Source organism: Dromiciops gliroides, chromosome 3 (genome assembly GCF_019393635.1).
Source record: "Dromiciops gliroides isolate mDroGli1 chromosome 3, mDroGli1.pri, whole genome shotgun sequence".
In the NCBI taxonomy this organism is placed as follows: domain Eukaryota; kingdom Metazoa; phylum Chordata; class Mammalia; order Microbiotheria; family Microbiotheriidae; genus Dromiciops; species Dromiciops gliroides.
Window position 1 is genome coordinate 181,506,910 of NC_057863.1, and position 24,433 is coordinate 181,531,342.

At 39.1% G+C, this 24,433-nt stretch overlaps 1 protein-coding gene across 4 annotated transcripts in view; it reads right to left on the reverse strand.

The window, feature by feature from the left end:
• LOC122748995 (LIM and senescent cell antigen-like-containing domain protein 1) overlaps positions 1–24,433 on the reverse strand; it is a 224,781-nt gene that overhangs the window by 112,721 nt on the left and 87,627 nt on the right. Inside the window, exon 1 of one of the 4 annotated variants that reach the window (XM_043995136.1) lies at positions 18,551–18,626. The exons of the other annotated variants lie outside the window; for them this stretch is intronic. The gene's annotated coding sequence lies outside the window, so the exon portion shown is untranslated. Of the gene's footprint in view, positions 1–18,550; positions 18,627–24,433 lie in introns of those variants that run through there. 4 annotated transcript variants of the gene reach the window in all.

The window sequence follows — 24,433 nt, forward strand, 5'->3', positions numbered from 1 at the left end:
GTACCAAGACTAAATCCATCCCTTCAAAGATTATATGTCTGCTTCAGTTGCCTCCACTGTGCTAAGTAACTACCTAGCTGGTTTGATAAACTAATCTGCACTAAGGTGGAAATGGCTTGTGTTACTCCTGGACAACTCTTAAGGCTTATCAACTTAAATCAAAGAAGTAATAAGGGAATTTTAACCATTGAGGAACTATGATCAAAGGCATGGGTACTTTCCATGTTAGAATCATACAAGTGGCTCATTCAATGGATAATTTGTGCATGGATTCATTCAGGAATTAACTGTGAATTGAATTCTAAGAGCTTTAAAAGATACTTGTGGTCAGTACTAGAAGGTAATTGACCAAAACCAAATAAAAGCGCATTTAGCTTTATGATAATTAAGTTAGTGAACAGTATCCATCTATCCAATAGTCTTCTCTGTTCTTCTTGGTAACAATTCTAAGGAAATGATCATTTTAAAAAATCTGTGTTCTTAATTATTTGCCTGCAAAATGGTCATTTCTTTATTATCCTAAGTTTCTCTATAGACATTGAATACAAGCTAGGAACAGCTTATAATCATCAGCTTACATGAATGAGTGGCAAAATACCACCCGTGTGGTTCCCAGTCCAAGCAATTACAGTTGGGTAATTAGTTTTTTTCTGTGTTGAATAATATCAGGAAGGAGAAAGAATTTAATCATTGATAGAAAAGCTCTGGTAATAATTTTTTTTCTGCTTGAGGTGTCTGAATTATTGTTGTTTGGTAGGTATTTATTTAATACGTGTTTGTGTAACTGTTGCCTGGTCTTCACAAATCAGTCTAAGAAATCAGGTCTTTTTCAGCTCTCCTCCTATAATTGTGCGGCATCTACTCATCTGGCATTTTGTCAGCTTTTATTTTTATTCATCTTTGTGTGTTTCTGTTCTATCTCCCCAACTGGACTGAAAAGCTCTTGGGTTTCTTAGACTTCTTTGTGTGTGTCCTACACAGTGGAGAGAGGTCTCTAGATGATGGTGATGATGATGGTAATAATGACAAGCATTTATAGTGTACCTGCTATGTCCCAGGTACTACCTGCTTTACAAATAGTATCTCATTTCATCTTCAGAACAACCCTGGGAGGTAGCTATTATTACCCCCATTTTACAGTTGAGGAAGTTGAGGCAAATTGCCCAGGTTCACACAGCTATTAAGTGTTTGAGGTAGGATTTGTCCCAGGTCTTCCTGACTTTGGGTCCAAGTTTTATCTACTCTGCCTCTTTTTTTTTTTTTTCAGTGAGGCAATTGGGGTTAAGTGACTTGCCCAGGGTCACACAGCTAGTAAGCATTAAGTGTCCGAGGTCACATTTGAACTCAGGTTCTCCTGACTCCAGGGCCAGTGCTCTATCCACTGCACCACCTAGCTGCCCCTACTCTGCCTCTTTAAGAGGTAGGGAAAGGGGTAGGGGAAAGCATGGACAATAAGGGGGGGGGCAGAGTAAATATGGAAATAATAGCTATCTTTTTTTATTAATTGTGTTTTGGTTTTTTTTTGCAGGGCAATGAGGGTTAAGTGACTTGCCCAGGGTCACTATCTTAAAGTATTTGTAGGGCTGTCTCCTGTGATGCAAGAATTAGACATGGGCTGACCCCAGGTGAGAACTTGTAGCAGTGAGTGGTTTTAAAAGTTAATGGGTGGGGGGCAGCTAGGTGGTGCAGTGGATAAAGCACCAGCCCTGGATTCAGGAGGACCTGAGTTCAAATCCAGCCTCAAACACTTGACATTTGCTAGCTGTGTGACCCTGGGCAAGTCACTTAACCCCCACTGCCCCACAAAAAAAACACCCAAAAACAAAAAACAAAAAACCCACACAAAAGTTAATAGCGGGACAGCTAGGTGGCACAGTGGATAAAGCACCGGCCTTGGATTCAGGAGGACCTGAGTTCAAATCCAGCCTTAGACACTTGATACTTGCTAGCTGTGTGACCCTGGGCAAGTCACTTAACTCTCATTAACCCCCACACAAAAAAAGTTAATAGTATATGTTTTGCATGATTACACATGCATAACCTTCATCAAATTGCTTACCATCTCATGGAGGGAGGTGGTGAAGGAAGAAGGGAGAAAATTTAGAACCAGAAATTGGGGGAAAAAAAGGAATTTTAAAAGTTAATAGGACCGGGGCAGCTAGGTGGTGCCATGGATAGAGCAACGGCCCTGGATTCAGAAGGACCTGAGTTCAAATCTGACCTCAGACACTTGACACTTACTGGCTGTGTGACCCTGGGCAAGTCACTTAACCCTCACTGCCCCGCAAAAATAAAAAGAAAGTTAATAGTACCTAGAAAATTTTTGAAAGCAAATGTTCAACAAGTAATATGTAGAGAAAACAAACCTACTTTATCAACCACGATTAGGAAGCAGGTATTAAAATATGTACCCTATATGCTTTTTCATCAGGAGTACTTTATGCCGAAAGTATCAAACATGTAGTCCATAGGCCAATGCAGCCCACAACATTCCCAAGTAAGACCTGAACCAGATTAAAATGTAGTTCCTACCCAATTTGAGTACGTTGGTGAATTTATATATACACATGTATATTAAATATGCACATGTGTGCATGTATATATGCATGTGTTCACACATATATACATGTACACACACACATATACACATAGAAATACATGTGTTTCTAAGTCAACATGTATCCTGTAGGGATCCTTATGAATAGTTTAATGGCTTCCACTGAAATCACAGGTCTGGTTAAAAATATCATATATTCCATACACAAATAACTGATTTAACTAATATAATGAAATATAGAAATAGAATGGCTCTGAAACATGATTTAATATTTGATTATTTAGAAGTAAACATCAGTGGATATTTGCTACCTTGTGACCTTGAACAAATTGCTTTATTTAAAAGTGGGGCCTCAGTCTGCTCATCTGTAAAACAAAGGTATTGAAACAGATGATCTTGCTGGTCCTTTCCAATGACTTTGGCACTTCATAAATAAATAAACAAACAAAAGCACGCATAAATGAAAAAATATCATCACATGTCCCATAATGATAATGGTGGTCCATAGGCAGAGTGGGAAGGAGGCAAAGGAAGAGAAGAAGGGAGAAAGAGAGGGAGATGTCCCCAAACCAGAGGTAAGAAATGTTTTGGGGGGTTAATTGAAAACTAACAGGCATACACTCTTGAAAAGTTCATCTTCAATGTTGTTGGAAACACTGCCCTCTAGTGACCACTGCTGTTATACTTATTTTCTCAGGAAACTAAATTACTAAGGGCTGTGGCAGTATTTTAATTGATTCAATCTTTATTTTAAATTTAAACTCTAGGTACTCTAAACTCTTTCAAATTCCTGGTGATATTTTGTTGACATTCTCTATATATGGCATAGTGGAAAAAGCCCTGGTTCTGTAGCCAAAGAATGTGGTTTTAAATCCAGACTCTTTAGTATAGTTGTTGTTCAGTCATTTTAGTCATCCCATTTGGGGTTTTCCTAGCAAAGATACTAGGGTGGTTTGCCATTTCCTTCTCCAGCTCATTTTACAGATGAGGAAACTGAGGCAAACAGTGTTAAGTGATTTTTCCAGGGTCACAAAGCTAATAAGTATCTGAAGCTGGATTTGAACTCAGGTCTTCTGACTCCAGTTAGGTCCTGATTAATATGAAGAATGAATTTCCTGAAGTGATTGTATGTAGTCTAATTTGCAATATTATAAAGTTATAATTAAGTACCATGCATCCTTGAGCAAGTTACCCTCCTTGGGTCTCAGTTTCTTCTTTTCTAAAATGTGGGTGATCCTATGAGTTCCAATACCTAAGTCCTTAGCATACCACCATGCACACAGTCATATCCAAATATTCAATGAATATAAAATCTCTCTCTCCCCAAAACTGAACCAAGCTGAACTACGATATAAAAACAAAAAGACAATTTCACTTCCATAGGGATTGCCTTATTTATACTCTCTAAATATACCATATTACTATTTCTATGAAGTCATTTTATTTTTTTCATGTTTTCATATTTAAGTCATTGCTAATGTCACCCAAATTACTCTAAAACTCATTTTCTTTCCCATTACTTCACTGTAGACTCTCTCCACCTTTTTTCTCCCCTCTCTCCACTTTGTTGTAACTCAGTATCACCACGACCCAAGTGGCTTCCCCCTTCTGCTATTACCCCATCTCTACTCAGTGGAAGTGTCTCAATTTCCTTAAATTTACTTCTGTGAAATGTAATATTCTTTTGTTTCTTGTTTCAACCACATTAACAGATTAAAACTGAGGCAATGAAAAGAATGACAGATTGGGAGTCAGAGAATCTGAATTAAAATTTGCTTCTCTGGGCCTCAGTTTTCTCATTTGTACAATGAAATAAATGACTGAACTAAATTAATCTGAGGTCCCTTCCAACTTTAGAACAACGATCATATGCTTTTATGATAAATACTATACAGGAGTGTTCGAATAAGACAGAGGCCCACATCTTAACATTCACATTCTCTGGATTATTCTGAGTTTGTTAGAATGAACAGTTAACTTGTGGATCCAGTATGCAATCCCCCCAAGACACAAACCCATGGACTGTCAAATGGTGGGGTGAAAGAAGCCGCTTTTTAAAATGATGCTTGCCTGGATTGTTTTATCTTCAGTAAATCCATTTCCATAGAAAAGGAAAACAATAAGCAGAAACAAAGAGTTGAATTTAACACATTTTTTAAGTGCTTATGTGTCAGGCACTGTGCCAAGCACTGAAGATACAAAAAAAGACCCCCACCCCAATAAAAAAGTCCCTGCTCTCAAGGAGCTCATGGGCTCAAAGGAGATACAACATGCATAAAACTATGTATATATGAGACATATACAGTATAAATTGGGGGTGTGTGTGATCTCAGAGGGAAGCCCTAAGATTAAGGAGAATTGGGAATGGCTTCTTTTGGAACCTTGCTGATGTTGGTGTTGGTTCTTTGTTTTTGATGAGGACCAATGGACGGTAAATGTCTTGACTTGCACATGAATTGGATTTAAGTAAGGTGGAATTGGCTCAGCTTCTCTCTCTCTACCAGAGTCATTAAAGTCCAGTGGAGGACAAAAGTCAAGATGACTGTCTGACCAAGCTCTAAGAACTCCACAGTGCTTGCTTCAGCCCCCTTCATAGCCGTTGGAACAAATTGTTCTCACTGTCCATTCTGCCCAGGGGAAGTCTTCACATGTTTGGGTAGACATCCCCCTAAATCGTAGACAGGTTTGAGGCAAGTTGGTTACCCTCAATCTGATTTAGCAAGTCTAAAAAGACAGTTTACAGGTACTTTAGTGGAGCCTTGAAAGAATTAGAACTCAGGTTCTCTGATTACAAATCTAGTCCCCTTTCTACTCTGCCAAGCTTTCTTCCTAGTAATGCCCCTTTAGGGATATCATTTGAAAAGGAACTCTTCTGGTGTGATTACAGAAAAGGATATTAAAATGTTCCATTAGCCATCCTTAGTCATATTCTTCTGGCACTGCAGTTAATCGGAACTGAAGAAAGCAAACTGACTGGGGAAAAATCACTACCCATATACACGCCTGGCCTTGAAACTAATTTTGAGGTAAGCACACATTTAAACTGCTCTTAACCAATTTATTACAGGTATTATTTAAAAAGAAATTAATTTCATTTTTCCTCTTAAAAATTCAAAAGCCTTACCAAACAATATAGAATAATTCAAATATTCACTAGGCAAAATACTCTTTGGCAGACAGGGTGGGGAACTTAAAAAAATTAAATCATAAGGCAAAGACCACAAAGTTAATTAAGCACCACCCAAATACAAATCACTTAAATCATGGTGAGCTATTTTGCTTTTTCTTTTAAAAATGAAATCTCTCTCTCTCTCTAACAGAGAACTCTCAATGAGACAATTCCCTCAACACGGGTCAGCCCCACCTCTGAAATTTATATTCTTAGAGGCAGGAGTCACATATAATATTCAATTCACTTGTTCATTTATTTATCTTGTTAACTAAGAACAAGAGAAATAAAACTTTATTCTATAAGTGTAATAAGAGCTACATTCAAATTCCCAATTGTGAACAATTAAGGGATACAAAAGAGGAAAGGCAAAGGCAAAGGGGAAATAAAAGAAAAAAGGAACACAAATTCGTCTCAACAGTTCCTGAGGATTCAGTTACCATCTCTATGTAGATGACTTCAAGATCTTTAAATTCAGTCCTACTTTCAGGAGCTCTGGTCCAACATTACCAACTGCCTTCTAAACATTTTAAATGGAATGTCCTGTAGGTATATCTCAAGTTCAATTTATATAAAGCTCATTATCAGTCACCCCGCCCCCCCAATCCAACTCCTCTATTTCCCTATTTCTACAGGGGATACCATCATTCTGTGTTAACCTGTTCTGCAACCTTGGAGTCATCTTTACTTTCCATCATTCCCTGTATCTGATCAGTTACCAAGTCTTTCTCATTCCACTTCTACATCTCTTGCATTTGTCTTCTCTCTACTCATATTACCACCACTACCACCCTAGTTCAGGTACTAGTCACATCTCAATTAGACTATTATAATAGCCTCAAAAGGGGACTTCCTGTTTCAAGTTTCTCTGATCTTCAATTCATCCTTCAATGAGCTCCAAAATTGAGATTCCTAAAGCACAGGATCTGACAATGCCACACCATTGATCAAGAAGCTATAGAAACTCATGTGTTTGGCATTTAGAGCCCTTCAGATCACTGACTGAACATCCTCCTTCACACCCTCTGTTCCAATCAAACTGGGTTATTTTCTCTTCCTTACATATAATATTCTATCACTGTGCCCTGTGCCTTATTCTTGGAATGCACTTCCTCCTCACCTCTAATCCTTAAAATCCCTAGTTTCATAGGTTAATCCTGTTAGTACCCTACATCTAGGATAATATACAAACTCCTGTTTGGCATTGAATGCCCTTCACAACCAGGCTCCTACTGCATTAGACTTATTATTCTAATTTCCAGCCAAAATGATTTTCCTCTTGTTCCTCAAAAACCATATTCCATTTCCTTTCTTCTGTGCCCTAGAATAGGCTGACTCTAGACATACCTGAAATACATTTCTTCTTCATCCTAATTTCTCAGATTTCCTACTTTTCTTCAAAGCATTTCCTTCAAATGTCAACTCCTATAAGAGGCTATTCCCAACTCATGCCACTGGTGACTCCTACTTTCAGAAATTACCTTGCACTTATTTTATATATAGCTTGTACGTATTTAAATATACATGTTAGCTACATTAATAGAATGTCAGCTCCTTGATCTCCATGGCCTAACACAGTATTGGGCACATAATAGGCAGTAGGTACTTAAATATTTGCTGGTCCATGCTTTCAAGGCTGGGCACAAGTGTCATCTCCCAAGGGAGACCTTTCCTGATATCCTGTCCTCCAGCTATTAGGGCCTTACTCCACTCTAAAGTAACTTTGTATATATGTTATGCCTATTTATTTTTGGACATGTTGTTCATAAGTTCCCTGGGGGCAGGAACACTCTCATATTTATCTTTGTATCCCCAGCAATTCCCAAAGTCCCTGCCCTCAAAGAGCTTACAATCTAATAGGGGAGACAAACATGTAAACAAATATACAGAAAGCAAGCTATATACAGGATAAATAGGAAATAAGAGGGAAAAGCACTGGAACTGAGAGGTTAAGGCAGTGTTCCTCTTGAAGCTCGGACTTTAGTTGGGACTTAAAGAAAGCCAGGGAGGTGTAGGAGGTATAGGGGACAGCTAAAGAAAATGCCTGGAGCCAAGAGATGGAGTGTCTTGTATGTGGAACAGCCAGAAGGTCAGTGTCACTGGATCAGAGTACATGTTGGGGTATGAGGTGTAAAAAGCCTGGAGAGGTAGGAGGGGGCTAGGTTATAAAGAGCATTTTGTACTTGTTCTTGGAAGCAGTGGGGAACCACTGGAGTTTATTGAGTAAGGAGGTAACATAATCAGACCTCAGTTTTAGGAAAATCACATTAGTGGCTGAATGCAGGATAGATTGGTGTAGAAAGAGACTTGAGACGGGCAGGTCTACCAACAGGCTATTGGAATAATATAGGCGTGAGGTAACAAGGCCTGCATTTGAGTGGTGACGACGTCATAGAGGGCAGTTTCAGGTTTTAGTCTTAGCTGTTCTGTTCTGCTTACCAGTTGTGTGATCCCTAGAAAGTGACAAACTCTCTCTGCTTCCCCTCTTATTCCCCTCTTATTCAATCTATAAGTATTTATTAAGTGACCATGCATGATCCAGGCACTATAGACACTAGATTCTGGAAACAGAAAAGACAAAAATGAAAGCAGCTCCTGATTTCAGGGAACTTCACCTCATACGCTTGCTGCGAGAACCAAATGAGATCAGAGGTTTCAAATCACTTGGGAAAAGAAGCATCAAACAGCACCCTAACGGAGTAGGCTTCATTTATCTCTGAGAGGAATAGAACCAAGAGGAAAGTTCTCGACAGTTTTCAAGGTAAAGAAGGATTTGGAAAAAATGACTCAAGATACCAAAGACATGATCACAGAAACAGCTGGACTGGAAGTCAAACTGAGGCCATCATTTATCATTCGTCTCTGACAGCTGGGTTCTGCAAAAATTCCCATATATAGTAGCTGTTCTGTGTCATTTCCTCAAATGCACATTAAGCTTTTCCATGTGAGAAAGCCATCAGGCCTTTGGGAAGGAGATAATTTGGCATCTGCTTCCGTATACATTAAAAAGATAGTGCTATTTCCATATTTAATCCTTTGCAGATTTGCTAATCAAGAGACCAGGACATGTCATTTACCCCAAATATAGTTCAACATGAAGCAGTCAGCACTCGTTTTTCCTGTGTTCTTTCCTGGCAAAGGGAGATAAAAGCTAAATTAACTTCACGAGCCTCTGCCTCCATAAATAATCCTCTAAGCATAACGTTGGGCCTACTTTGCCACAAAGTATCCTTAAAACTGGAATTTTTCCACTGAGTTCCTTAAGCTGTTTGTAGCTCTCTCATTGGAAGGGATAGGCCTAGGAGGTGAGTTTTCTCATTTTACAGAGGGGGAAACAAAGGCTCAGGAAGAAGTAACTTATTCAAGGTCACATGGTGAAGATCAGAAATGGAGTTTGAACCCATGTCTCCTAACTCCAAAGCCAGGGCTCTTTTTTACTAATACTTCGGTGACTATTATCTCTCATTTGTCCTTGGAAAAGGTATTGTTGTTTAGTTATTTCAGTCGTGTCCTACTATTCATGACCTTGTTTGGTCAAAGATACTATGAGTGGTTTGATGTTTCCTTCTTCAGCTCATTTTACAGATGAGGAAACTGAGGCAAACAGGGTTAAGTGACTTGCCCAGGGTCACACATCTAGTAAATGTCTGAGGCCAGATCGGAACTCACAAAGATAAATCTTCCTGACTGCAGGCCTACCATTTTATACACTGTAACACCTTACTTGCTCAGAAAAGGCACAGGAGACATATAATTAAAAGGTATCACATAGGTTTTTCATAGCTACCTTATGTGTTTTGTTTTGGTTTGGTTTTTTTGCGGGGCAATGAGGGTTAAGTGACTTGCCCAGGGTCACACAGCTAGTAAATGTTAAGTGTCTTAGGTCATATTTGAACTCAGGTCCTCCTGAATCTAGGGTTGGTGCTTTATCCACTGTGCCACCTAGCTGCCCCTACCTTATGTGTTTTATTATTATTATTTTTTTTTTAGTGAGGCAATTGGGGTTAAGTGACTTGCCCAGGGTCACACAGCTAGTAAATGTTAAGTGTCTTAGGTCATATTTGAACTCAGGTCCTCCTGAATCTAGGGTTGGTGCTTTATCCACTGTGCTACCTAGCTGCCCCTACCTTATGTGTTTTATTATTATTATTTTTTTTTTTAGTGAGGCAATTGGGGTTAAGTGACTTGCCCAGGGTCACATAGCTAGTAAGTTACCTTATGTGTTTTAACAAGAAAAGGACCCTGAATATCTACAGTGTTAGGAGAAGGGAGGGGGAAGAGAATAAGCATTTCCATAAAACTTATGACATGGTAGGCACTGAGCTACGAGCTTTTGCAGATATTATCTCACTTGATCCTCACAACAATCCTGAGAGATAGGTGCTATTATTATCTCCACTTCACAGCTAAAGAAACTGAGGCAAACAGAGGTCACACAGCTAGCAAGTATCTGGCAAAATTTGAACTCAAGTCTTTCTGACTCTAGGCCTAGGATATATAATTGTATGTAAAGGACTACAAGTAAGACTAAGATGTTTTGTCTCAGGCAGCTAGGTAGCAAAGTAGATAGAATGCTGGGCCTCCTCTAAATTTATGGCCTAGCACCATGCAGTATAACCTAGCAATGTCCTAAATCGAGGGAAGATAAATCATGTACACACCATCCAAAGCAGGCCTTTCCCAAGCTGAGGTCAAAGAGGATCAATCCTAAAAGACAGCCTGATGTATTACATACATCTGGTTTCAGCCAGAAGGCCTGGGTTTAAATCCTAGTTCTGACAAATATCAGTAGTGTTACCATGGCCAAATGTCTCTGGACTTCAGTTTTCTAATTTGTAAAATGGGGATAATAATATTCCCACTCAAATAAGGATGATAATACTTACACTAGCCACAGGGTTGTGAGAAAAGAACTTTGCAAACCAAACCTTAAACTGTTATGTAAACATGTTATTATGTCTTTCTTAATTGGTGATCCAAAGTTGTTGTCTAGTGTTTGACTACTAAAATTCATAGGTTATTATACTCCCTTTTCTTCCTTCCTTCCTTCCTTCCTTCCTTCCTTCCTTCCTTCCTTCCTTCCTTCCTTCCTTCCTTCCTTCCTTCCTTCCTTCCTTCCTTCCTTCCTTCCTTCCTTCCTTCTTCTTCTTTTTTTTTTGAGAGGCATTTGGAGTTAAGTGACTTGCCCAGGATCACACAGCTAGTAAGTGTTAAGTGTCTGAGGCCGGATTTTTGACCTCAGGTCCTCATGACTCCAGGGCCAGTGACCTATCCACTGCACCACCTAGCTGCCCCCTGGCCCAGTTATTATACTCTCAGTAAGTATTCCCCGGGGGGCTGCTAGGTGGTGCAGTGGATAAAGCACCGGCCCTGGATTCAGGAATACCTGAGTTCAAATCCGGCCTCAGACATTTGACACTTACTAGCTGTGTGACCCTGGGCAAGTCACTTAACCCCCATTGCCCCGCCCCCCCCCAAAAAAAGTATTCCCGAGATTGACATTAAAATGAGCTTCATAGTTTGATCTCAATCTTGGAATGGGAGGATAAGGGGACAGACAAGGAAGTTAGTTCCAATCACTGTTTCATTCCCACCTTTACTCATTTCCATAGACTAGGAGATGTCTGATATGTAAATAAAAGATTCAGCTCAATAAATATTTATTTAGCATATATTTTGTGCCAGGAATTGTAAGAGACAAAAATAAGAAGTCTCTGCCCTTAAGGAACCCACATTCCTTATCATTGTGTGTCTATTCACAGATCCAGTTTCCAGGTCAGATCCAAGGAAATCTCCTAGCTCCCTACTATGGCCTTCCAGTCTACCCAGACCAATGTCCTTCCCTGTGCATACCCCATTCCATCTGTGGGTGTTACCCTCCATAGTAATAGGGAAGGTAAGAAGAGTAAAGGGCTTAGGAGGAAAGAAAGTTCAGTTTTCCTCCTCTTATACAAAATGTCTACTCATCCCAGCTCTACCAAGGCAAGTCTGTCATTTCTGACCTGGTTCTTGAGGCCAAGTTCAAAGTTCCATTCACCCATTTACTCATTTAGCAACCTTTTAAGCAGCATCTTCTATAAGAAATGCTAGATGGGACAGCTAGGTGGCGCAGTGGATAAAGCACTGGCCCTGGATTCAGGAGGACCTGAGTTCAAATCCGGCCTCAGACACTTGACACTTGCTAGCTGTGTGACCCTGGGTAAGTCACTTATCCCTCATTGCCCCACCCCCCCCAAAGTGCTAGATACTGCAGATAATAGAAAAAGGGGTGATAGAATAAGGCATGGGACAGACAGTCAAAAGAAGTGGGATCAAATCCTAAATCTGCTATTAATTTTCTGTATGTTTTATCACGTTTTTCAGGACTCATTTTCCTTATGTGTAAAAAATTAAGGGGTTAAATTAGATATCTCTGAAGTCCCTGCAAGATCTAACAGACTATAATTCTACTTGTCAGCTTCTATCATCTTATATTAGTACGTCATCTCTTAGTTATTCTTTAATTGGATGGTGTGTACATGATTTATCTTCCCTCGATTTAGGACATTGCTTTCTTTTTTTTTTTTTTTTTTAGTGAGGCAATTGGGGTTAAGTGACTTGCCCAGGGTCACACAGCTGGTAAGTGTTATGTGTCTGAGGCCAGATTTGAACTCAGGTACTCCTGACTCCAGGGCTGGTGCTCTATCCACTATGCCACCTAGCTGCCCCAAGGACATTGCTTTCTAACGGAATTTTAGTGCCTAATACATTGTTGTATATGCAGAAGATGCTTAAAAATGCTTTCTGAATAAAGACATATTGTCATTGTCTTCTTCTCCTTCTTCTTCCTTCTTCTTTCAGGGCAACAGGGGTTAAGTGACTTGCTCAAGGTCATAGAGCTAGTAAGTGTCAAGAGTCTGAGGCCAGATTTTAACTCAGGTCTTCCTGAATCCAGGGCTGGTGCTTTACCCACTGCACCACCTAGCTGCCCCCAACATATTGTCTTAAAGAAACAAAATAAAATGGCATATCACTGTCTATCAACATCATTCTATTTAAATAGCTAACATTTATAAAGTTGTGTGTGTGTATATGTGTGTGTGTGTGTGTGTGTGTGTGTGTGTGAGAGAGAGAGAGAGAGAGAGAGAGAGCCAGGTGGATGGAGTGCTGTACCAGCTGTGTGACCCTGGACAAGCCACTTAACCCTGTTTGCCTCAGTTTCCTCATCTGTAAAATGAGCTTTAGAAGGAAATGGCAAACCACTCCAGTATCTTTGCCAAGAAAACCCCAAATGGGGTCACAAAGAGTCAGACATGACTGAAACTTCTGAACAACAAAATACACAAAATTTCATTTGATCCTTACAACAATTCTCTGAGGTATGTACAAGTATTATTGTCCCCAATTTCCAAATGAAGAAATAGGGGCTCAGAAAGCCTTCAGGATTGCCCTAAGATCATTCAGATAATAAGTGGGAAAACTGGTGGGATTAGAACCCAGGTTTTCTAATTCCAAATTTAGTGTTCTTTGTTGTTCTTGCTTTGTTTCTCTGGATCTGACAATTACTGAAGAAACTAGGGTAGTGCTTTGCTACCTCCCTCCCAGAAGAAAATAATAACAAGACTTACAGTTTCTGCAGTATAGCAAGCATCTGAATTTGCAGCTTGAGGCAGCTGAAGTGTCTGGAAAATTTGATATTTCTGTATTCCCTCTTGCTAGCCATGTGTGGGTTATCAGCCTCAATTACTGAATTATTCCTTAAGCAATTTTTTTCTTCCTTATTAATTTTCCAACTTTTTCAATGTACTTGGAAATACTTATTAAGTCTCCCAGTGCTCTGGGTCCTGAACCCAATTATATTTGAAGACAGCATAGTGTGGCTGAAAGTGCACAGGATTGGGAGCAACCTGATTTGCATGCTGATTCTTCCCCCTAACTGCCATGTAATTTTACCTCTCTTTACTTCAGTTTCCTCATCAATCAAATGGGGATAATAATGATTCTACTACCCGTTTCATAAGGTTGTGAAGAAAGCATTTTAGAAATGTGAATTATCTAGTTGAAAGCATGTATGCCCAAGTGTTGAGAATGATTATTATTCTGACTCTATTATCAGACAATAATGATCAAAATTTTATGGTGCTAGTTTAAAAAACGGGAAAAAAATGTCAGTGGAATGGACTGGATACACAAGAATTAGAAAGACAGGAACTCAAAATCTAGTATTTTATAAACCCAACTGATAACATGAACTAACTGGAGAAAGATACCCTCTTTGATGAGAACTGTTATGAAATACTGAAAGTAATTTGACAAAAAATAAGCTTTAGCCAATATCCTACATCTAACAATCAATCAATCAATCAATCAATCAATGAACATTTATTTGTTGTTGTTGTTCAGTCATTTTTCAGTCATGTTCAGTTCATGATCCCATTTGGGGTTTTCTTGGCAAAGGCACTGGAGTGGTTTGCCATTTCCTTCTTCAGCTCATTTTCCTGATGAAGAAACTCAAGAAAACAGAGTGAAATGACTTGCCCAGGATCTCATAGCTAGGCCAGACCCAGCACTCTATTCACTGCACCTTAAGTGCCTACTATGCATTAAACACTGTGATAATCAGATTAAATTCCAACACTGGACTCAGTTATTTGGTGATAATTAATGACTCACAGATTGAATTGTATGGGTAGGGGCTGGGGAAGGAGAATTGGAAGAGATTTTCTTCTTACCTATATAAAATCCAACCAATTTTTTTTTTCTTTAAGCTTTAGAAGACATGAAGAGAAAAAGGGAATGAGTAAGAGGGAATAGTGTAAGCACAGAGAAGACGGCTTGGAAGTGGCAAAGGAGAAGGGCAATACTGAACAAAATTAGAGTCCTTGAAAGAAATGAAGTGCTATTCATCCTTGGTTATCCCCTCCTTCCAGTACCATGACTTGAAATACTAGATTATCAAGTTTCTCTCTCTCTCTCTCTCTCTCTCTCTCTCTCTCTCTCTCTCTCTCTCTCTCTCTCTCTCTCTCTCTCTCACACACACACACACACACACACACACACACACACACACACACCACCACCACCACCACCACCACCACCACCACCACCACCACCACCACCACCACCACTTGACCCAACACACTTACTGGTCTTAAAAAATATGCTTTTTCCTTTCTCAGATTAATGACAAGAAAGTAAGTCCTGAGAGAGCTTGAGTCAAAATAACATAAAAGGTAAAGTATTTTCTGAATTTGTAAATGAATTCCTTTGGTATATTTTAGAAGCCTTAGGTATATAATCCCTAGCAATTCCCTAAATCTTTAATTTGCAAGTTGCTGATCTGCATGGGCAGAAGATATACCTAACCGGGAGCTCAGGACCAATCCATAAAAAGTGTGGGAGGAAGGTGAGTAGAAGTAAGGAATAGGGTGGGAATGTATTAATAAAGTTTTTTTAAACTGATATATATATATATAATGTTATATTTTATACAATTTGAGATTATAGGATCATAGCTGGACGGGTCCTTAAAAGTAATTTAAGGCTACCCCCTTCATTTTACAGATAAGGAAACTGGGGACCCGAGGTGGTTAAGTGACTTAGTCAAGTTCACAGATAATAAGACCTGTGATTCCAAATCTAATGCTTTTTCCATTGCACTAACTTTGCCTCTGGGAATCACCTCCTAGAGGTGAATGGGAAGAAGCAAAACATTTCCTTTTGCTATAATTGTCTTAATATAGAGTCTTACTTGCTGTGCATCAATGATATCATCAGTATGCTACTCCTTCTACCAATATGGATCTCAACCCATTCATGCCATCTCATCCCCAGGGACTGTGGTCTACAATTGTTCATAACATTTATTACTCTGGCTTTAGAAGCAATCCATCTTCTTTCCTAGTCCTATAAATGTTCATGATGAAACGGGCACTAAATATAGGAATTTACATCAATGCTTCTAATGATTTCTTAAGGGCCCTTCAAGCTCTAAAATTCATTGGTTTTCTCTCACCTCCCAGAGTCCTGAAGATGTGACAGAAACATTCCTATCCAAGCTAACTGCAAGGCAGGCTGGGAGTATTATCATTGACTTTCTTTTTCCTCTTTGGAACCACAGAGCCTCCTTTTGCAAAACAGAAGCTCTTGGTAAGATACTTCCACATGGGTAATTGTGGGTGGGGTGGGGCCAGACTGGATGAAAACATTGGCTAAGAGAGTAAATGGCATCCAGTTGGTGGGCAGTGTGGAGACATCAATGGAGTGGAGGCAGGAATGAATGACTACAACAGTGACAGGGTGGGACCAGAACCCTCTGCTTTCTTATCCTCCTAATTCTCTAGCTATGAACTCTGTACACCAGCATACAGTTGGGAAATAACTTTTCATCATCATTTATTAAAGTCAGACCTCAAATTTTAGCCTAAGATCTTCCAAAGTCTAAATAATAGCCAATGATTCCATTAAACAGCGATAGCAGTGCCATCTCTTCACATTTACCTTATCGTAATACTCTAATTGCCAAGGAAGTCTTTGTAAATAAATAAATCATGCTGTAACATTAGTATGAAGACAACTGAAAGATCTTGTTCTTCTGACCCCCCCCCCTCTTTCTCCTTCCCCCCGGCAAAGAACAGACAAACATTTCTACTCCCGGGTACACGCAGGTTTTTGCTACTGCTTAACTCTAACAGGCATTAGTTAGTACCTACCCCAGATCTGTAGCTACAGGTGTTCCTGCATGTAATAAGAATGCTCAAAGTTCACTGCATAGAGAAATTTCTGGATCATGTAATTTAAATGTACATACAAAGAAAATTCACATTTCCACAGTACCTTTAAGATTCACAAAGTGTTTTTTTCATCATCATAATAAGAGGCAGGTGGTGAAACTACCATTATTCCTGTTTTATAGATGAGGAAATGCGTTCAGAAAAGTGAACTAACTTGTCCAGGGTCACAAAGTAACTGTCACCACTGGGGTCTGAATCCAAGATTCTTCTAACTCCAAATCTGACACTCTGTCTACCACACTTTGCTGCCTGGCAATGAATCATCTTATGAGGCTGAGAATACTTCCGAAATGCAAACAGAAACCTTTGACTATCTCAAATTTGGACGGGACCTCAGAAGTCAATTAGTCCAAGCCATATCTGTACAGGAATCTTTTTGACAACATGTATGACAAGTAATCGTTCAGTCTCTCTGTCTGAAGACTTCCAGTAATGAGGAACTCATTACTTTGCAAGGCAGGCAGCCTATACCACTTTTGGACAGCTCTAGTTGTTGGAAAGTTTTTCCAGCAGAAATTTACTGCCTGGCAACTTCCACCTGCTACTCCTTCCTAAGTGCAAGCTGAATGAATCTATTCCCCTTTTCACAGCCTTTAAAATACCCGAAGACAACTATCGTGTCTTCCCTAAGTATTTTCTTCTCCCTCAGTTTTTTGAGTGATCCTCGAGACATGGATTCTAGTTCCTCTCATTATCCTAACATTATCTTATTCTCTTTTGCAATTCATTAGTGTTCCCAAAATGCAGTGCCCAGAACTTAATAATCCAGATGTAGTCTAACTGGGTAAGAAGCAATGTGACTATTATCTACCTTGTTCTGGGCACTATGCCCTTATTTAATGAAGCCTAAGATCTGGTTAGCTTTTCTGCAGCTGTCATAGCATAATGTTGACTCATGTCTCATAAAATGCCCAGCCAGATCCCTTCAATGCGAACTATTGTCTATTCATGCATCCTCATCTTGTAATTGTATAGTTGACTTTTTTTTTTTTGCAGGGCAATGGGGGTTAAGTGACTTGCCCAGGGTCACACAGCTAGTAAGTGTCAAGTGTCTGAGGCCGGATTTGAACTCAGGTACTCCTGAATCCAGGGCTGGTGCTTTATCCACTGCGCCACCTAGCTGCCCCCTATAGTTGACTTTTAAAAACCAAACCATAGACTATACTTTTTTCCCCCTCTTAAATTTCACCTTATTAGATGGTGGCAGTGGAGCATGAAATCAGGAAGACTCCTCTCCTTGAGTTCAGATCTCATCCTGGACAAATCATTTAACCCTGCTTGCCTCAATTTCCTTATCTGTAAAATGAGCTAGAGAAAGAAATGGCAAACTACTCCACTATCTCTGTGAAGAAAACTCCAAATGAGGTCATTGGACATAACTGAAAATGACTGAACAATAACAAAATATTCAGGCTTATCATCTAATTTACTGATGGGGGGTGGTGAGGGGGGAGAATCTTTCCAACACATAACTTCAAGATATACACTAACCCTCCTAGCTTTACATATTCCCATAAGATAACAGCATGCCAAAGCCAAGACAACCAAAAAAAAAAATCCCAATTGGTAATAGTTATTTTTCTCAAGGCATATTAGAAATAAGCAACGAACCCTAACTAGTGATGGTTACTTTGCTCATGGCACATTGGGATGGTCACAGGACATTCTGTCTTCTATGATTAATATGTTTTCTGGCAAAAAAAGTATAAGGTTTCAAAATTTCCTGATGTGAAACCAGCCCAGGACAACTGTTTTTACAGTTGATACATAAGAGCATGCAAAAAAAAAAAAAAAGGTTAGAATGGGAGCTATCAATCTTTAAACTGGCATATAAATTACTCTGAGAAAAAACATTTAAAGAAACACAAATAATCCCAGTCATTTCCCATTTAAACTTAGCAATACACTCATCTACAGTTCAGTTCTAAGACATTAAGTGTCCACGTCACAATTCTTTAGGCATTACTTTCTTCTCTCAGACTTCACATATTTTCATTCTTAAGCACTCAGTATCATTCCTATATTAGCCAATTCCCATTTCAAATACTTTACCTAATTTGCTTTTCCTTCTCCCTTCTGCAGATCCAGCAGAGAACCTCCTTTTCAGCAAGTCTATTCTTTTTAAAAATTCAATTATCAGGACCTTTTGAAGTCAATTTTGTATTTCAGTGAGTTATCTTTAAAAGCTATTTCCTATATACTGCATAGTACTTCCTCCTCTCAGCCTTGTATCTGTAGCCTTCAACTATATTTAAACCAATGAAACCAAGTTGGGTTTTCTCCCTCGCATTCAAGGACATCATGTGACATGGTGTGTTGCATGATAACCCTACACTTCTGAAGGAACATGACAACACCATAAAATGTTGTCATAGCTCATATCCTGTTGTCCTATTATCAGAGTTCTATTAACAAGGGAAGAAATTTGGCCACAAACTAATCAATTATGAACTGGCATATCCCTATTTCATAAATGAGTGCTAACTTGTTAAAATCTACAAAGGTATGCATCCTCTCCTTCCTTCAAAACGGCCATATGTTACATTACAGAGCCAGACATGAATTCTGCCAAAATTCACTAGGAAGGAAGAAGAAAAATCTAGAATTTCGAGGGGAAAAAAAGAAAAAAAGTAGGAATGGAGGGTGTAGCATTTAAAATCTGAAGTTATATTATAAAGCTATAATCATCAAAACTATTTAATATTAGTTAAAAAGTAGAAAGGTAGATCAGTTAAAAAAAAAGGGGAGGAGTGGGGTGGGGCTAGATGACATTGGGCCAGAGACAATGGAACTGAATCCAGTGTTTGATACACTGGAAAACATAAAATATTTGTCAGTCAATAAACACTTATCAAATACTTTCTACTGGGGAAGAACTCTTTATTTGACAAGAATTGCTGTGAAAATTGGAAAGCAGTGTGGCAAAAAGTAGATTTAGATGAACATCTCACACCACAAACCACAATAAATTCTAAATGGACTCTCATATCATCACAAAAAGTCACATTATCAAAAAATCAGAGGAATATGGTAAGAGGTCTCTTTCACAATGATGATAGCTGGACTAAACAAGGAATGGGAGATCAGAAAAGACAAAAATAGAGAAACAATTAAATAAAATTGAAGTGCTTTTGTTTAAACCAAAGGAATACAGACAGGATAAGAAATTGTTTATTGCAGAGGAGATATTGTGTCAAATCTCTGACAGAGGTCAGATATCCAAGATATATAAAGAATTAACACAAACAACAGTTTTTAAAAGAATTGCAAACTACTAACTAGATTAAAGACTGTTCTGTCATTAATAAAAGAAATGCAAAGTAATACAATTCTGAGGTTCTACTTCACACATAGAATATTGGCAAAGGGGACAAAAAATGAAAATAGTTACCAAACATAGTGTTATGGGAAGAAAGGCTCACTAATATACTGGTCATGGAGCTAGGGAATTGTGCCAATTACTGTTTTCTCATCCTATGATTATGCTATGATTCTCATGTTATTCATGCTATGATTAAGTATAAAATAGCTTTGAATATTCTTGAAAGTGATTTGAAATAATTTTTTAAAAAGTTGACTAAAACAGCCATGGTGTCCCACTGCTAAGCATAGACCCCAAAGTGATCAAAGATAAAAAGTTCCTAAACATACCAAAAAATCCATTGCAGCACTTTTTGGTGTGATAGCAAAGAACTGGAAACAAGGTAAGCATCATGAATTTAATGGAATAATTACTATGCTGTAAGAAATGAAAAATATGAACAATTCTGAGAAACAAGATTGGTCTTGGAATTTCCCAAGATTGTACAGGTAGTAAGCATCAGAGGATGGCTTAACTCCAGGTCCTGGGATTCCAAAGCCAGTCGTTTCCACTCTACCCACATTCTTTCCTCAAACATCCCTCCCCTTATCGTAGAGGTGAGAGACAATGGGTGTGGATGCTGGCAGTGCCAATAAGTAGTCAGCACATGGGTCGATTTTCTTGAACTAGTTCTTTTTCTTTTTTTTTTTTTCAGTCTTGTTACAAGGAGAGGTTACTTGGGTAGGGGAAAAGGAAAGGGACATATTCAGAAATGAATATAATAAACAAGAAAAAGGCATTAATAAATAGGGGGGAGGGCAGCTAGGTGGCACAGTGGATAAAGCACCAGCCCTGGATTCAGGAGGACCTGAGTTCAAATCTGGCCTCAGACACTTGACACTTGCTAGCTGTGTGACCATGGGCAAGTCACTTAACCCTCACTGCCCCGCAAAAACCCCCCACCAAAAAACAAATAAATAGGGGGAAAAGGTGGTTATGGGACTTTTTGTCATAGCAAAGAACTAGAAACAAGGTAGAGAGAAGCAGGACAGACTGCTAGTTTAAACATACATAAATGTAAAGAAATAATATTCAAAGCAAATGGCAAATGAGGAATTCAGAGAAAAGATGGAAGACTCATAAGAACTGTATCAGAGCAAAGTCAACATAACCAAAACAACAACATACACAATGACTACACCAAAGGAAGCCAAAATCTGAGTAACTATAATAAACAATTTTGGTCCCAGAAAACAGAAAAGGAAATCTACCTCTTTCTTCTTGATATAGAGGTGGGAAACTACAGGCGGAATAGGTGGCACACAGTGTCACATATGGTTTCTTTGTTGATGGGTTTTCCTTAACTTTTTGTTACAGGGGAGCATTCACTGAAGGTTATTTCTAGAAACAACTGATACAAAAGCAAAAGGCATTTTAAAAAGGATTCAGGGGCAGCTAGATGGCACAGTGGATAAAGCACTGGCCCTGGATTCAGGAGGACCTGAGTTCAAATCCAGCCTCAGACACTTGACACTTACTAGCTGTGTGACCCTGGGCAAGTCCCTTAACCCTCATTGCCCTGCAACCCCCCCCCCCAAAAAAAAAGGATTCAAAGGATATACCTTCTATGTTCTAGGGAATGAGACTCTTAGGAGACACTTCTTATTTCTTTGTTAAGTGTCTTCTAAGTCTCTTGAATAAATGGATAGAGCACATATCAAATACTTTCTATGTGTCAGGCACTGTGCAAAACGCTGAGAATACAAATATAAGAAATCAAGATGGACAGTAGAAGACGACGACACAAAGCAGACCCCCAAGAGGGTCTACCTGTGGCAGCAGCATCTAAAGAGTGACAGGGAACCCTCATTCCAGGCAAGATAAAGCAAGAAGTTGCCTATGAGAGAACTAATGTTGGGGGCAGCTAGGTGGCACAGTGCATAAAGCACCAGCCTTAGATTCAGGAGGACCTGAGTTCAAATCTGGCCTCAGACACTTGACACTTACTAGCTGTGTAACCTTGGGCAAGTCAGTTAACCCCAATTGCCTCACCCCCCCCAAAATAAAAGGTTATGGAGAACTAATACTAATGCCCACTGCTCTTTAACATCTTGTTAAACGTCTTGTAAATCACATTCAAACATAGCAGTGTAATGTTGTCTAGCTTTATTAAAACAGTCCAGGTTCAGCTAAGACACTCTGTCTCACTTAACAATAGGAACTTAATGTTCCCAAACCTTTCCCCCTTAAGTCTATTTGACAGATACCATGAAAGAGAAAAATGATTCCAATTCACCCAGAGACCCCAAGAATGGATTTAGTCATGCCTGAATGGAAAGGCCTCCTGGGACTCCTCAAAGCCAAATTTCCATGGAAGGCACAAGGATTCTTTGGTTAAGGCCACAAGAAAACTTCATAAGCCCTCCCTATAAATGTGGACTCCCTCGATCTGTTTCACTTTGAATATGATGGGAGAATTCTATAATATTTCTTAGTCTTACAGTAGTATTTCTTTTCGTTCAATTTTATTTTATTTTTTGTTTTTGTTGTTTTTGTTTTTGTGGGGCAATGAGGGTTAAGTGACTTCCCTAGGATCACACAGCTAGTAAGTGTCAAGTGTCTAAGGCCAGATTTGAACTCAGGTCCTCCTGAATCCAGGGCTGGTGCTTTATCCACTGTACCACCTAGCTCCCCCCAATTTTATTTTATTTTCAATCTGCATTCTCCCTCACCTTAGATCCTTTCTCCCATACCCTACCATTGAAAAAGCAAGAGAAACAAAAGTTACAAACATGTATAGTGAAGCAAAACAAATGCCCAGCACTGGGGAATTGTGGTTGGCCACTGTACTGGTCAGAGTTCCTAAGTCCTTCAAATTTGCTCTTAGAATAGTATTTTTAAGGGTAATTACTGTATCACTCAAAGATCATAGAATATTATAACTGGTAGCAATCATCCAATTCAACCCCTTTTGTTTCACAGATTGGGAAGCCCAGAGAAGGAAAATGAATGGGCCAATGTCACACAAGTAGGCAGGTAATGGGAAAAGAGCAACTAGAACTCACTATCCCAGACTTCCTGTGGGGTGTTACTTGAAGTGAATAATGCCACCATTTAGAAAAGTATTGCTACACTTGAGATATGTTTCCTCCCCAGGCTCAGTTTCACCTTCCTCTGACAGAAAAATATACTATCTCTCACTAATATACATGGGGGGAAATGGTTCTACTTCTACTAGAAGAGAATGGGCACATGCTTGCTTTCTATACCATTTTAATCAGTCCTACAGCTGGACTACTTTGTTCTGGAATCTCACAAATTATTCTGAACATTCTGAGATCAAAAAACGTACAAGTAAACCAAGTTAGTGCTAGGAGGGATAGGAATAGAGAAAGGGTGTGTGCTTTCATTGGGACAGGGAAATCTCATGAGGAAAATCCCTCTGTGAATGCAGGTCAGCATCTTCTCTATAACTTACATTCTTAAAGAATTGCCTAGAGCACTGAGAATTTACATGACAGCGAGGACATGTGGATGTAAGAAAAGGGACTTTCATCCCCCGCCCCCAAATTCTAACTGCTATAGAAAGTGACTCTCTGGGAATCAAAAAGTTCCAGGATCCTAGAACAAGACTTCAGAGATCATCCAGATGAGTACTATTTGGGCACTTAACATCTTTATGTTAAACATCCTCTTGGGCAAATAACTTAACTTTCATGGAATGAAACCTCACATACCCCATCTATTGGATAAGGGAGCTGGTCAAATAGTTTCTGTCCTTTCCATCTCTAATCTATTAACTTATAATTTTACCCCAAGATACATATATATATACACACCTATACACATACACACATGTATATTTATATACACAAAATAGATATATAAATATAAACACCATATATGTGTATTTATACATATAAACACATACACACAAATGTGAGCATATGTGGTCACTTAGTCATGTCCTACTCTTTGTGACCTCATTTGGGGTTTTCTTGGCAAGATTCTAAAGTGGTTTGCCATTTCCTTCTCCAGATCATTGTACAGATGAGGAAACTGAGGCAAACACGGTTGAGTATTTGTCCAGGATCACACAGCCAGGAAATGTCTGAAGTTGCATTTGAACTTAGGTCCTCCTCACTTCAGGGCTGGTACTCTATCCTCTGTGCCACCTAATTGTCCCATTTTATACTACAGACAAGGAAATTGGTTTCAATGAAGAAATATGGCAGCATTAGTAAGAGAGCCAGGATTAAAACTTGGATCCTCTGGATTTTTTCCACAGCATAGGACATGTGGTAGAACATTAAAACTGGGAGTAAGGAGACCTGGATTCTACTTCTGCTCATCACTAATTGTATGATCTTGGATGAGTCACTTCACTTATTTGGGCCTCAATTTTATTGACAGAGTTAGGGGATGGGGCAGATGACATAATTTGGGGGACCCCTTCCAACTCTAACATTTTATGAGAATGACGACTAGACTGGAACATAATTATCATCTGCAGAAAGTAGACCACACATGCCTCTCTTTCATTTCATTCTAAAGTACAGCTACAAGGGGATGGTTAGGTTTCTCACATAATATTCAAAGCAGCTAAAGAACTGAAAAACTCTCTGTGTATGTGT